Source organism: Molothrus aeneus, chromosome 1 (genome assembly GCF_037042795.1).
Source record: "Molothrus aeneus isolate 106 chromosome 1, BPBGC_Maene_1.0, whole genome shotgun sequence".
NCBI lineage: Eukaryota > Metazoa > Chordata > Aves > Passeriformes > Icteridae > Molothrus > Molothrus aeneus.
In genome coordinates this window covers 46,187,374-46,199,684 of record NC_089646.1, presented here as the reverse complement: position 1 = coordinate 46,199,684, position 12,311 = coordinate 46,187,374, and positions in this window count along the sequence as shown.

The window sequence follows — 12,311 nt, the reverse complement described above, 5'->3', positions numbered from 1 at the left end:
ATAATTGATTTGGCAGGTCCATTTTCATGCCATACTCGGTTCTAGCATTTCCTGAAGGGTCTTCTAATATTATCTCAATTTCATACTGATTACTTAAAAGGGAAGGAGCTGGGAACAGTAGATATCCTAAATTTGTGTGAAGTTCCACAAACATGTAGTTACTGGACTGGGGGTTTTCAGACACCTATTGTTGGACTCATGAAGACATTGAGAAGTCATTCCTTCCTCTAAAACTTCACTGGCAGAGGCAGGAGCCTTGCTTGAACCTTGGAAACAGCGTATGTAATACCTTTGTTAAACTAGTTTCCATGGTAACAATTTCATGTCACTGAACATGGTTAAAGACATTAAGAAATACGAACTATTCTGTTTGCTTGTGTTTAGAGTTCTATTGACCTCCCTTTCTGAATAACTGTTCTCCTGGAAGTAAAGACTCAGGGCAAAACGACGGATGCTGGAGGTGTGGTTGCTTTGCTGTCATATTATTATCAAGCCTTTCCTTTGATTTTTCAGCTTGGGATTTCAGAAGAAAACTCTGTAAATATGAGTAGGCATGGAAACGTGGCACAGATATTTTTGTCTCTAACACAAAAATAAAGCAATTAAAGATGACTGTGGTTAAATGGCTTGTCCAGAGGGGAGTTAAAGCAAAGCATGAGGAGGCTGAGCAAGAAACTACATGCTATCATGACTTGACTCCTCCATTTACTCCTTGCCAGAACATAATGGTTCCACTTCATGTTAAAGCTGGATAAACCACTGTCAGGCTCCTTTGCCACCTGCCCCTCTGGCACTACTTTAAAAATGAAAACCCTGACAAATCTTGACATATGTGAGCAGCTTAACTCCTCTTACAAAACGCTCTAGCAATAAAATGAAGTGAGATGCACTAGTAGGAAAATTCAGCAGTTGTCTGTAATTTTCTCTGTGCATTGGGTGGGGTTTTTTTTAGCTTACCTAATCAACATTTGTTTTCTTACCCAATGATTTTTTGTGTACTACACTCTTTTCTCATGGGCAGCATTTGTTGCTCCTTCTGCCAGTGCAGGATTGCATCCCCAGCAATGGAAACAAACCATGTCTTGGCTCTGGCTCTAAGTTCACACTGGCTTCTATGTGAGGTTTTTCCAGCAGCCTGAAGGTCTTCTGTGGCACATCACCTGCAGAGACTTTCACAGCAGTGGGCAAAGACCCTTGAAAACTACTGCTGAGAAAAGCAGTCAGTAAGAAGGATTTGTGAATGCCTTCTCCTCTGCATGATAGCCATAGCAAGCTGGGAAGGGTCTTTCAAAGTGGGAGGACAACAGGGGAAAAAAGTCTGTACGTCTGTACGTGTCAGAACCAAGCTCAAAGATTCAAATATTTCACATTTTTATATTTGCAGATTTGATATTTGCAGATTTGATGCTGGCAGCCCATGTTACTCCAGTATGTTAGACTGGGGTGTGAACTATATCCAGAAGGTGCAGAGTGTAGATTTCAGATGACAAATGGCTCACCAGCTGAGATATGCATTCAGGATGCTGCCATCCTATGGCAAATAGCTAATTGGCTGCTATCACCAGCAGGATGCCTGAACAGAAATCAAGGGATGGATTAATTTCTGCCTGGTGGAAAGCTGTTTGAGGTGGGGATGAAATAATGCACTGTGTTACTACAGGGTTATAATTCAATAAAGAGCTATCTCTTTTGGACTGACCCTAAAATCAAGCATTGTTTTCCACACCAAAAAAACTGAGTAACTGTTTCAGGTGAAATGAAAAAATTTATAAAGCTTTCCAAGAGCCCTTCACCAGCTTTTGCTGCAGCCTGAGTTGCAGGAGGTGGAAGGGAGCAAGAGGAGAGGTGACATTCCCGTTTCTTTAAAAAGTTCCAAAATTATACACATTCAGGTACAGTATCACACTTTTTGTTCTGGGTACTGAGGACTGACAGCATCATGACAATTCTTCCCCCTTCCCAGAGAACTCTAGCATTTTGGGGCATACACCCTAGAGGTGGGAGGACAAAGCTGGAACTTCCTGATCTCTGAGTTGAATGCTGTGTCTCCAGAATTCACTTCCTTAAATATACACAAAAATATTTGACATTATATTAATCCAGCAGCTCCCTAACCTGGTTGGTGACAGGCTAGGTGGGTGAAGGGTCAGTGGGTTCCAACTCACAGAGTAGTAAGATGTGGATTTTCCCAAAGCACTGCCAAATGTAGGGAAGGATTTGACATTACCAAGTGTTTTCCTCTGCTTCCTTTAGCTTTACAATGCTGCAGCAGAATAAAACACCAAAATCTCAAAGTAAAATGGTCTGACATTTTCAAAATATTTTTTTCTGCCTGAATTATTCAAAACATTGAACATGAAACTTCAATAAGCATAGAGACTCCTAAACTGTCTCTCACTGACAAAAAAAATTATTTGCTACAAAAATCAATTTAGGTACCCACTAGGATTGAATGATGCATGAAAATTTCCTTACATTAATATTCTGATTTGTAATTTTTCAGGCAAAAAACCCTAAAAATAATTTAGCATTGCAACTAAATTTTTTAAAATAACATTCTGCCTGCTGGAATAAAAGGAAATCCAGGGACTTTGAAACAAGGGAAACCTCAACCACAACCCCACTTCCAGCTTTTTTAGCTGAGCCTTGAATATTTTCGCAATCCCAGGGCAAGCAGTTCCCCAGGTTATTGAACTGTTTTGGTCCTGGCTGTGTCTCCCTGATGGAGCTGAGCAGAACTGCCTCCAGCAGGGATCTGGGATCCTGCCTTTGAGACAGGCTCCTTTACAAGCTGCAATGCTGCTTGCCCAGAAAATGGTTGGCTGAGCTGACAGAAACTCAGGGTGAAATAACATGCACAAAACTTGGGATTTCAATTATCATGTTTTTCATCTGACTTTTTTTCAAATGACCTTTTAAAATGAATTCAGCCTTCTTGGCACATTTATTATCAGTGAGAAAAACAGCCTTTACCTTTGAGCCTACACATGATATTTTCCTTCCCTTTTTTCACTTTCTCTGCTTCACTCTCTCTTTTAAACCTAAGCAACCCTCCTATCTTTTCCCTCCTCTTGCAGCAAATCCCAAATCTGAGCAAAAATATGCCTCGTTCTGTTGGTACAACCTGGGACCTTACCATTTATATGGGCATGAACTGTGGTGTCATCTGACACTGGCACTCATTTCAGATGAAAAAGTGATGCAAAGGAGGAGGGGGTGGGCATTGCTATTTCAAATAATGTACATTACATCAGATACCTTTTCTTTCTTTTTAAAAACTCAGTGGCCTTTCCTAGTCCTAAAAATATTTTGTCCAAACCTCCTTTCTACTTTAAGGAAATTAAAAGCTGTGAGTGAGGATTGTCTCTATCAACAGCTCAAACCATTCTTTAATGAAGAGAACCAGAATCTTGTCTCTGTTTTCACACAGGCTTCAGTTCAAAGGAACTTGCTTGAGGATAGCATTTAATTGACCTCAGTGATGGAGCACTAGCAGGATGCTTCTTGCCTAGCAACAACCTCCAGGTAGGAAAGCTTTAATAACTGCTGGGATTTAGACACCAGGGAATGCTGTTGCACAGCTGTGATGGTTTCTGAGCAGCCCAAAAGTGAGCCAGGCTGGCTCCCCTAAAGCAACCGTAGACCAGGGGGGCTGGCTCAGAGGTTCTGAGCCGAGCATCAGGAGGTTGCACCTGGATCTGCAGGCATGCCAAAGCCCTCTCTGCCCTGCAAGGATGCACACAAGCACACAGCTGTTCTCCTTCACCTGCTGGAGTTCCCAAGCTCTCTGAGACCTGTGAGTCACCTGTGGTGGCTTTCAGCCTTGCATGTCCTGCTTGGAGGTCTGGCTGGCTACTCCATGCAAATGGCCTGTAGAGAATTATGTGGAAGCTTGAAATTTCAGGCGGTAACCAGAACTGTACATTTTTGGTAAATAAGCAAACATCACCTGGCCAGGGTTCATTTTATGCAATAAAGTATGTTAAGTGACAGACCAACCACCAAAGGTGAAAAACACAGAAAAAAGGAGATAGCACTCAAGTTTAACCAAATTATTTTAGCAAAGAACTTTTTTTCTGCATCTTCAGTTCCTATAAAAAGAAAAAATTCCAAAGCCTCTAACAGACAGGGTCTTCCTCCTACTAAGGACATGTTGGGGTTCAAGTCCTTTGTCTTTTAAATATAGGACTTTGGGAAATTAAGCTGACAAAGAGAATTTAGGAAAACAATCAATATTTCCATCCTCCTCATTCCAGGCACAGTTTTTTGGGGGGGTATATCTGAAGAATTGTGCTGAAAAGAGTCTTTGTGTTCTAATAATGATGCATTTCCTACATTTGTCTTACTGCTTTCAGAAGTGCCCTTCCGTTAATATTCAGCAGTCTTTCTTTACTCATTTTTTGACTGGAATTTTGTATTTTATATATCTATAGATATATATGTATGTATATATTTGTGTCCTTGTGTTTGCATGTATATATAGTTCATACACCATTCTGGTGGACTTTGCAGTCTCATCCCCTTTCCACACTTTCTTCCCCCAGATCCATTGCTTTTCTTGGCATAGATCCTCAAACCAGCCATGACACCTAACACCAGAACCAGAGACAAGAAAAAAACCCAGTAGTTACCATTGTGCTCCTGGTCCTCCTCTCTTTTCTTCCTTCTCCTGTGCATCAGCATCCATGACCACACATGGGGATGCCACATGAGAGGTGAATACAGTCAAGCCTTGCCAGCTGCTGCTGAGAGAAAGAAGGGCAGGCAGATCTACAGCCACAAGTGTTGAAATGATCTCTCAGGATGGGCTAAATAAGGTAAAAATGGATTGTTTGGACAAAGAGAAATAAAACCAGCAAGTTCCCCTTCCAAGTGCTGAAGTATCACCTTTGGACCACATCATATCTGGTGGTCTGCACTCGTTTGGTCAATGTCCTCTGCTGGAGCCATGCTTTGATGTTGGTAGCAAAGGGAGAAGGCAGAGACAGCTGTTCACATCCTACCCTCCAGAGTGCAGGAGAAGTTTCCCACCTTATGCTTTTCTTTCCTGTGCTTTTGCCCAAGAATGTGTCTCTGTGGGCATTTTTGTTCTGATGTGACTGAGCTCAGGGCACGCTCTGTGAGTCATCTCCAGGATGGAAGATGGAGGGCTGAAGTCAGCAGGGAGCTGAGTCCAGTGTAGAAGCCCCATCCTACAAGGGGCTGTAGCTCATGCAGGTCCAACACTGGGTGTATTATTTCAGCCTGGCTCAGAGCACTATCAGGACAAGCTGAAAAAAAACCCCACTGTTTTTTTAGTCTAAGCTTCTTACAGAAACATGGTTTTCAGACATGTCTGGGTAACATCTGGAGTAGCTGGCCATGAGATTTCAAGGGAAATGATATTTTCTTGAAAGTGTGCTCCTTTTGGCTTTATTCTGATGCAAAACTGAGGAGTGGACTTTGTTCTCTGCTGAATGAGAGAGTGTTTGCAGCAACATTATGGACAGCAATTAAGTTAGTCTCCATTTATAACATCTGAGAGTTGAATCTGGCCTGCAGTCGAGCCAATAAGTCTCATGGGATCTTATGTACACTGTTTTGAAAACCTATTTTTTAAGGAAAACAAAGGAAGTTCCAGTAATTTGAAACTCATAATATTTGCAGTAACCCAGCTATACAAAACCAAATACCCCCCAAGTAAAAGTCCATTAGACAGCAAACAATAATTTTTTTCCTGGTGCCTTGCTGCTCTGCAAAAAGAACCAGCCCTATTTTCTTCAGGAGGGAGCACAGAGGCTCCAGTGCACGTAGACCTCACCAAGAAGGGAAGAAGGGATGGCTGAAAGGGAGGCTGGACTTGAGCTTGAGCAGATCCAAACCCTGCTCTCATGCAGGCTGCCTGGTTGAACTTGAGCATCGCTTTGCTTCTCTTCCCATCTGTCAGATGGGATTATTACTCCACTCAGGCACTACAGAGATGGGGGCCAGGCAAGAGCCTGTAGCAAGATGAAGACTTTCTGATCTTGCAGCTCCTGACATCTGTGCTGGTAACAAAAAAGGCCACTGGTGTAGGTGGCTTTATGATGAGGAAACTGCATTGAGACCTGGAGCAAACCAAGACCACTGGCTTCTTTGTCTTAATGAAAGCACCTGAACAGAGAGTTATTTCCAACAGTTTTGATCTGTGAATAGGAATCCTGGTTCTCTGGGAGGTTAGGGTCATAATTTCCCATTAGTGTTCATGCTGCTTCCCAGTAATACTTTCTCTTGTCTTTTGCTTGTCTCCTTTCTTCCCCTTCCCCTTCAATTCCCTATTTCTATTTCACTGTTCCTGCTTTTATTTTCTTCCATCCGTCAGTTCTCAGAATTTTTTCAAAGCCAGACTAACTGTTAAATCACAGCCTTCTTTCACAAATCGACTCCTGATCTGTGCTTATATTTTAACCCAAAATGTACTTTTTCCATCCCACCTCTCAGTGGCTGAAATAAGCAGACTGCCTGAACACACTGAGTATATTTCTATTGCGTAAGGAAGGGAGATAAAGAAAAACCCACAGCCCTGAGACTCCCAGGACTACTGGGAGCTGGTACCACTCCTTTTGCCCAGTTTTGCTGGTACCAAACTGCTGTTTCCTAATCCAGCAACTGGGTTTCCACTGATGTGACAGTGTCTATATTCACACTGTAATCAACATCCACCTTCTGGCTGTATTTTAAATTGGATTAGGGTGTGAGTTTCCTTCTCATTTTACAATCAACATGAGCAAATGCTTTGTTTATCAAAGCAATCTGAGTGATGCATAATGGAAAGCATTAGATCTATCTGGAACAATTATGACCCTGGAGTAGGTGCGTTACAATAACGGGAAATCTATTCTGCTAAAAGCTTCCTTCAGGATCATTATCTAGAGACCTGCTAAGCCTGCAATTGTTCCTGCAGCCCCAGCACCTTCTTCAGAAACAAAATGAAGACCATAGCTGCCTGCTTCTGAGTGTGAACAGCCCAGCTTGCTGGTGCTCAGGTGGATGCAGCTCCCCATGTGGATGCAATGCTTCCCTCCCCAGATGATGAGGAAATGTAGACTGAGTGCTTTGAACGGAGGTTTCCCCACTGGTGCAAATCCTTCTTGTATAAAGACCATGAGGGAAAGAGCTTCTCTGTGTCTGAAAGCCTCCTTGACTTCTTTTTTACTAAACAGGAGAGTTTTACATATAAACCAAATGTATGCTTTCATTTCCAAAGAGTGAGGGCCTGATGTATATTTATAAATCAATGGTATCCCTTTGTACAAAGTTGGATATTTACAGTGATATTTTTATAAAATTGTTTTTAAAAAGTTGCTTGCTTTCTTCTTAAGGTTATTTACACATTCGATATATGGACAAGAAATATCTCTGGTATTTTCTGTGACCTTTTTTCTGAGCTCAACAAATTATTCCCCTATAATGACTTTTATAATGTTTATAATGTGTTTTATTCATCTGACTAATCTTGATATTTATAAAATAATTCATGTCAACACACTCAGGCTTCTTCACAAACTTGTTGCTGTGGCTGTTGTCATATGCATGGTAAAGCAGACCCACTCAGCATTGAAGGGGACAGGGCTTGGCAGGAGCAGGGGAGGGACTGAGCCTTGGCTTTGTCCCCAGCTGGTTGGAGACCCTCCCATGGGCTCAGCCCCTCTGGGTGAAGTGACTGTGGAGGTCACTTCTGGTCTGTCTTGGCTACAAGTGGACTGTTAAATTATTATCACAGAAACCTCCTTTAGTTTATCTACTTATAGCAGCATTAAGCCTCTCTCAGCAGAGCTGTGGCACTTCCAACTAAAAATGCAAAAATAATGATGAGCCAAAATGCAAAAAAATGGACAAATAGCAGCAGGACACTCAGACTTGCAAAAGAGATGATGCCTTGCAAGGCTGTCCTGCCGGTCTCCAATGATTAATCCCAGGAGGGACCTCAGTTAAATTGGATACCCTTGGAAAGGCAGTGCATGGTGAGCAGCAGTTAGAGGAGGTGGAATCAGAGGGGAAATGCTTTATCAAGTGGATATTTGAGTGTGTTAGCAATTGAAGGGAAAACAAAGGCAAGGCAGGTGAGTAATATCTGTGGAAAGGCAAAGATCTGTAGAGAATGAAAAATAGGAATGAAGCCAGGAAAGAGCTCTGTGCCAGTGGGGAAGGAGAAACTGGAGCCTGTGTGAGAGCTCAGCTCCCTGCAGCCCTTGCTTCAAATGCTGGCATGAACACAAAGTGCCTGCATGCCCTGAGCTGGGATGGATTTGGACAGTGGATTGCACTAACCATGGCAACTCACCAGCTGGAGCTGTGAGCATCACTCCTTGCATGTCTGCCTGCACCTCCTGGTGCACTGCTCCTCTGGTAGAACCTATTCCAGCCTGTCCTCAAGCCTACTAATGCAAGGGAAAGGAATTAAAATAATTTTGTAGCTGGCCTGGCTCCCTGGCAGTAACAAAACCTCCCACCACTTCAGTAGTACCGAAGGTTCACTAATGGCATTTCTATGGGAATCATTTTGCAGAGATGCTTGTCTGGAAAAGAGGTTTTCAGTGTGCAGAGAAGGAGACTTTCCCCAACCACAGTACTTGTAGATTTCACACCAAAATAGTTTTTTGGTGGTGTAATTTGGGGTTATATTACGTGATATCATATTTATTGTATTATTATTGGATTGTTGTATTATCTTTGGGTTTATAATATTTTTTTCAGTAATATCAAACACCTCACTGATTTAAAATTATACTTCAAATTCTCACAAAAAACCACGAGCTGATGGCAATAATTATGCTTCAGCTTTTAGGAAATCCTAATCCTTAGGTTTCAGGTCACTGCAGTGACATTCATTTCCAGGAGCTTTGGGCCATGATAAGAAGGGGTTTTATAGAGGACTGATAGAACATGAAAAAGCAAATGTCTCTTGACTGTCTCAGAGACCTTGGGAATGCAGGTATGATTCTCCCTCTGATAAAGCCTGCATGCTGCTGCTAAAATCAGAAAAATCATCTTTTCTGAGCAAAGTAACCATCTACTGAAAGGAGCCAGGATGGCTCCAGGATGGCAGATCCATCTGCCACTGAGGTCAAAAGAAAAACTTGCCCTAAAGCAGGTCTTTGCAACACAGTACCAGGAAAGTAATTTTTATTTCTCATTACTGCTGTGAACTGGATAAAGAAGCTCTTAAATGCCTATCAGAAGTATAAAAGAATGCTGTTTATTTGCTGGGAATGCATTAGAGAAAGGAAGATGTCAGAACCTGGAGGGAATAATGTCTTTTATATAGCAGACTAATGCAGAGGCCTGAATGCATCAGTTGCACTTGAATGACTGGAAAAAGACATACAAATAATCCAGTCACAAGTTAATAACCATTTGAATTTCAAATAGATTTGATGTAGACATGCTGCCACACCTTTTGTGCTCATTCGCTTGCAAATATGGGGGAAATCATGGTTTCCAAGTTCAAATAAACTCAGAAGAGAATTTTCAAAGTTCGTATGCCCATCTGTTCAAACAAACAAGCACTGCATTCATGTTTATGAACGTTTGTACTGGAGGTGACTGCAGATGTATTCAACCTGCAAATAAAAATGACATAATGTGATTTATTTAACCAGCCACAAGAAAACAATGTGCATATTAATGAATGTGAATAATTACTCAAAATTAACATTTAATCTACAGAGCAGTAGGATCATTAAGCTGTAGCAAATAAACTTAACTAAGGAATAAATGCAAAAGAAATTTGTGATCCTCTGGCAGTTATTAAATAAATGGCAGCAAAGACTGCATTAATTGTATAAATTATTCATTTTTAATTATTTGTTCAACTGTGGTAAGTATTGATAACAACTTTATGTCTCAGGGAGGGAAGAATGATGACAAAGAAACTTTGCTTATTCTCCTTAACAGTGGTAAAGTAAACAAAATTGGAGAATGAACTGAAAAATCTGGGGGCGTTTTTAAGTGTGTCGGGGACATCTTGTTGCTCATTGTTTTTTCTTCTGTCTACCCTTGTGCACAGCACTGGTGACCCTTTTTAACAGACATGCATTTTTAAAACTTGACTGATTAAAATGTTGGAAGAAGAGCTACCCAAAATAAAGGGAGCCTTGATCCATGTAAAGGTTAGATGACAAATAGCTAATACACTCTCTGGAGAAGGTGCTCGTACGTGTGGCTGTGAGTGAGGATTGCAGCAGCCTGGTGAGCTGGTTTGATTCTCAGCAATGTGACAGCAGAAACATTGTGTGCTTGGGGATCCACGACTGTGCAGCAAAAATAAATTAAAATTCTTCTACTTCTCAGCATGTAACCTGCAGCTTTTGATAGGTGCCAATACACAGTGGTGATCCCCAAGCTCCTGAGACCTCTTTCCTGAAGCAGGTGTTGAATGCAGAGGGCAGCAGGGACGGTTATCTCGGAAGTGCCAGCACATCATCCTCCAGGTATTTTCCCACCAGGACAGGCAAAGCTTCATGACTTCCATGCCAGGTACTACTCTAAAGACAGAGCTGCAGATCTCCTTCTCAGATTGTCTCTGGTATTTGCTTTGTGATCTGATTCGATGACATTTTCAGATAAGACAAACTTTTATCAAAAATCTTGGTTCTGCTGCTTTGCCCTGAGAGAGCAGACTTACTTTGATTTACAACAGCACTGCCCTGTCTCCTTCCCTGTCTCATATCACCTCTAGGACATATTGGCTTCTTGTTCCCTTTCTCACATCTCCTTGAGAGCTTGTTGCCTTAAGCTTCTTGGCTCAGCAAACTGGGACACCTGAAAACTACATGGCATCAGCAACAGAAGGCGAAGAGCTTTCAGACGGCCAGAAATTTTGGAAAAACCTAGCCAGACAAACCACCCCCATTTCATTTCTAGTTTGTGCTCCAAAGCATATGAACAGCAGAGTTTTTTGAAAAAAGAAATGCTTTCCATATTTTTTTACCAGCAATAAAATTATGAGTTTATTGAATCAGTTAAATCAATTTGGCTAGAATGTACTCAAGCAATTCAGGATGAATTAAATAGCATGAAAAATTTCAGCACCAGGACTATGATAGGCTTATTAACAACCAAAAACCACTTTTGAGAGAGAAGCATTAGACAATCTTAATCAGAAAGTGCCATTTCCAATCTACAATGGGTGAAAATTATATATTCCATTAAATGCCATGTATGATATGTACCTCCCACAGTGCAGAGCTATTTTCTTGAATGATGATGATGATGATAATGATGATTTTCTTTTTGTGCAGTTATATTTTCATATATTCACTGGGGTCTTTTATTAAAGAAACACAATTCCTCTGTGCAAGGAATTGTGTTGGACCTTGGCAGATCCAGCATTAGTTCATACTACCAGTATGAGGTGTCTGCAAAGGAACAAATGTCCCACTGAACTGCTGGGCACTAATAAGGTTTTTCTACGTGTAGCTGTTGTCTATTGAGAAATGAGAAACTGACTTTCCATTTCACATAGTTTCCCTCTGAAATGAATTAACCATCACTTTACCCAAGTTATTGCTCTGCTGAAATAACCCGAGCCTCCACACAGCTAATGATGGCATTCAGCAAAGCAGTTTGAATGTCCCCTACAATCTGTCAGGACCCAGGACATCCCTCTGGCTGTCCTGAGCAGCCAAGACCCCTGCCAGGGATCTCAGAGACCCTGGCACAGAGCCCAAAAATGCCTGTAGTTTTGATTATGACCCTTGGGGCAAGTTACCAACCTTAGATGAAGATCTGCAAGCCATGACAAATTAAGTAGAATGATAGTGAATTTATCACAAAGTAAAAAAGTAGATTTTAGAGTTTTTAGAATAGACATTCAAGGAAGCAAGATGGAGAGATCTGAGTGTGTCCAGCCTTTCTTCTTCTTTTTCTTCTTAGCCTCCATCTTCTGCTGTGATGTTGGCACTTTTAGATTAGTCTAGAGTAGAAGCTTACTGTCTAACATAGGTAATAAGTATTAAAAAGTAATTGTAAAAATTGTATACATAATTTTTAGTATAAAAACATAACACTGCCCTGGAGGCAAGCAGAATGCCTCTGACTGTCTTGCTGAGCAGATCTCAGCAAGACAAGAGAAAGAATTTTATAGATAAAATACAATAAACAACCTTGAGACCAAGAAATGAAGAGCCCTGACTCTTTCTTCAAGCACCAGGCTGGGAAAAGAGACTTTCCAACTTTTCTCAGAGTCACTCTGACCAGCGAGAGATTCCGACAACAGTCTCTGCTTCCAAGAATCCTGCTGGCCTTGCCTGTATCCTGGGGACAGCGTGCAAGGCAGTGGGATCAGGAGG